Source organism: Humulus lupulus, chromosome 8, assembly GCF_963169125.1.
Source record: "Humulus lupulus chromosome 8, drHumLupu1.1, whole genome shotgun sequence".
Classification (NCBI taxonomy): Eukaryota; Viridiplantae; Streptophyta; class Magnoliopsida; order Rosales; family Cannabaceae; genus Humulus; species Humulus lupulus.
The window spans coordinates 125587580-125591377 of NC_084800.1; the positions used below are offsets into that span (position 1 = coordinate 125587580).

The 3798-nt window shown below is 33.6% G+C and overlaps 1 pseudogene; it reads right to left on the reverse strand.

Moving 5' to 3' along the window:
- Nucleotides 1–1200: 1200 nt before the first annotated feature.
- Nucleotides 1201–3300, reverse strand: LOC133796020 (phosphomevalonate kinase, peroxisomal-like; annotated as a pseudogene).
- Nucleotides 3301–3798: the final 498 nt, after the last annotated feature.

Consider the following 3798-nt stretch of genomic DNA (forward strand, 5'->3'; position numbering starts at 1 on the left):
AAACTGTAGAAGCCTAGAACATCCTAAAAATTACTCAGATCATCAAGAATAAAGATCATCCTAAAAATCCTGGTAGCATAAACAAATGGAATTAGAATAAAGATGATCAAGAAAACCAAATATTTATTTGCAGACGTTCAGAATAACATTAAAGCAGATAAAGATGGTCAAGGTAAAGGCAGAATACAAGTACCACAATCAAAACAAAAACACACATCCAAATGAATTGGCAAAATACAAATGTAGCACTGTATAACACTACTTAAATCATAATGTTGTTAATTTTCTTTTCTTTTTCTTTAAAAAAAAAAAAAAAAAATGGAGAATGTTGCATTCAGATGAACATTTTAACATACCCGGTCCGGTGGGCACAATATTATCTCTTCACAAACGTGATTTGCATTTTATTAATGAAACCTAAATGCAAAATATATGTATATACACTGAAATTGTATATATCAGAGAGCTTTTAAGTATGTAATTTACATTAGAGTTAATGTTACTATATTTTCACGGCAAAATTTTAAGTGACGCCCACCACAAAAACCAATCAATATTTGAGAATTCAGTACTCTTCACCACAACATATGGTTACCGATACTTGAAAGTAGCATCTCTATTTGAAAAGAAAAAAAAAATACAAAAAATGAAAAAGAAATCAACAAATTTTCTTTTCGAGCCTTATAAACCAAAAATCATGATTGTGGAGATAAACTGTTTCTCATTAGGTTAGAAAATAACTGCAATAAGTGAAACAAAAGAAAATTGGTGGAGGTACCAGCAGCAATATTTCTTTTTAAATCTCAAGGTATTGAACTTCAGAATTAAAACATTTTGACTCATATATGTTTACTTTTTAACAACCTTTAAATTGTCAAAAATTGCGTCCAAGCATTCTCAGGACAGATTTGGTTACCATTGAAGACAAAGTTTGTCTGTTTTTTAATTCTTTTTTCAGGTTAATGGAACCAACCAAGATGAAAATGTAAATTTTTTTGCTCAAATATAATTTCCCCAGAAAAGTTTCAGCGAGTGGAAATTTCAGCTATAAAATTGATTTCTATCAATATTTTAAGTTCTGTTTAAAAAAAAAAAAAAGACAAGAAAAGAAAAGAAAAAAGAGCAGCTCGATTCATACCTTTTCAGGTTTAAGTGAGCCGCAGCTGTTAATTAGTTTCTTATATTCATCTCAGTGTTCTTCTGCTAATTTACATAATGTATTTAACTGTGTTTCAAGTGCAGAATTAGCCTCTGACAACTTTGTCCATGTTTCCTGTGATTTTTCAGGGTTAGACTTCTGCCATTTTTTAACAGCACCTACCTTTGATGGTGTAGATGATCCTCCAGTTCCTGGTTCTCCAAGTAACTGTAAAGGCACCAATCACTTAAGGGACAAGACTCACAAGAGCTGCATCTCTTTTTAGCAAAAAGCTTTCAACGGTGCACATCAATGCTATAAACCAAAATCACAGGATCCAAAATGCAACCAAAATCCATTTACAGCAATCAATTAGATAAACATGAGTAACGGTTCCAACTAATAAGACTGATTTAGAGAGTTAAAAAAGTAGTACATCATCATGGGCAAACTGAAAATTAATATTAATAGATTAAATACACCTCAAATAGCAACAAGTGGATAGTATAAAACGCATGCTTACAAGATTCATTAATGGTGGCAAGGATAGATTTGTCCTCTCATGGTCCCATTTTCCTTTTAAAATTTCGATAACCACTTCTCCTAGGGGAGCACCTTTTATGGCAACCTGCAATATAAGAACTAGAAATTTACATGTGATGTTTGTTATTCTAAAAGGATGAAATTGCATTTTAAATTCTGTATCTTTTCATATAAATGTTTGTTAGAACAAAAAATTTGTAACAATGACATATTCCCTTATGAAATTAACGAGCAGCAACAGGTTTGTTTGTGGAAAGAGGAGACAAGATAAAGACTTGAGCAGAAGAGATTACTTCTGGTGAAAAATGGACATAACGATGGCTACCATAAACTGCAGTGCTAACATCAAATCCACTGCCAACTTTCCCCTATGCAATGCAATGAGCAGTTTGAGCTATAATATGCACCACATCCAGATCTGCAGTGCCCTTCACGTGAGAAAGATCAATAACTCCCAGGTAATGAAGCAAAGCAGCAACCACTGAAGATGTCATAGCAGCAGATGAACCCAATCCAGTTTTTGCAACTTCTGGCTTGCTATTTTCTCCGCTGGATTCCCTAGAATTAAAAGTAATTGATGCAAAAGGAGGAAGAGCAGCCAATGATTCAGGCAACAAAGGGAGTCCACGTGCTTCAATCTACAACCAACAAGCCTCATTAACATCTTCAATTAGATTCATAAAATAATTTAGAGAAAAAGCACCCTAATAAATTTTAGCAGCATGTTGAAATGTGCTCAAAGGTTATATCTGATGATTTTGTAAATTATGGATTTGACAATATCAAGAAAACGTGTTCATTAACCATACCAAGCACTGACAGGAAGAAAAACCATGTAATATTTAGAACACTGAAAAGGTAATTACCTGATTCCGATATGAATAAAAGTCATTGCTACCTAAAATGGTGATATCAAGACCTTCATGAAAAATCAAGATGAAATATCAGAATCTTGGTGTTCTCATAACCTTCCAGTTGGTAAAAAGGTAAGCTATGGGGGGGGGGGGGGGGGGGGGGAGAAAGAAAAAATTACCTTGCAGTAGTAGTTTTTGTAACACTTCCTTCCTGTCCTTGTCAGCTGTAGCATATGTAGCTGCCACAGAGTACTGCACTGCTTGCTCCACAAAAGGGTTCCTCGACTCCCTGAATTTTTAATCATGATATAGTGAGTGAGATCTTCATGATTTAATTAACAATTTAATGCTAGTTGAATGATAATTCTATTAGCGGCACTTAGTAACAAAGCAGAGTGGGGGATGATCATTCAAAGTTGACATCTTTGAACCAGAGCCAGTTTTCTCTGTGATCGTATAACCAGTGAGATGGCAATGAGATATATAGCCATGTCTAGATTTAAAAAAAAAAAAAACTGATTAAGCAAATAACTTTTCCCATAATAGACAGGAATTCGACTATGCCCCCGAGCAAGAACTTTTCCCATAGCCTCCCTGTGTTATTGAATAAAAGGAGGAGAAAAATGAGAAATACAGTAAAAAATATAATTTTTTTCTGCAACAAACTTCTGCTAAGAAAACAGAAAATAACTGTACGAAAAGAAAACACATTGAGCTGTCATGTGATTCAAACATTCCTAACATTTCAATTGCAGCATAAGACATGTTTCAGTAAAACATGGGTCAAGCCATTATGATATGCCAGAGCACTATATGCGAAAATAAAAATAAAATGTACAAACTATCCTCAGTGAAACTTTGTGTAAAAAGGTGACAAAACTATTGACAAGCCAGCAACTAATTGGGATAATGTTCCTAAGATGATAGGCTAGGAGCCTAGGACTGATATCACAGCTAAAATATCCTTCTTTTAACACAATCTATCACTACAACAACAACAAAACTTTCTATATTTTCTTCTTTTATAAAAAAATAGTTTCTAAGGTCGAGTGACCGAATCTTTGAAAATAAGCTAAAAACCAACATGTAAACAAAAATTGTGAAAACCAGTAAAATCCAATTGACAGAAAGAAAGAACAATGAATTCATGACCAAAACTCACCAGTCCAACTTTGAATTGGCATCTAAGGAAAACGTTGATTCAATGGGTGTCATAGCCTCCTCAGCTGTCTGTTTTTTAAGATTTAAAAAAAATTAATAATA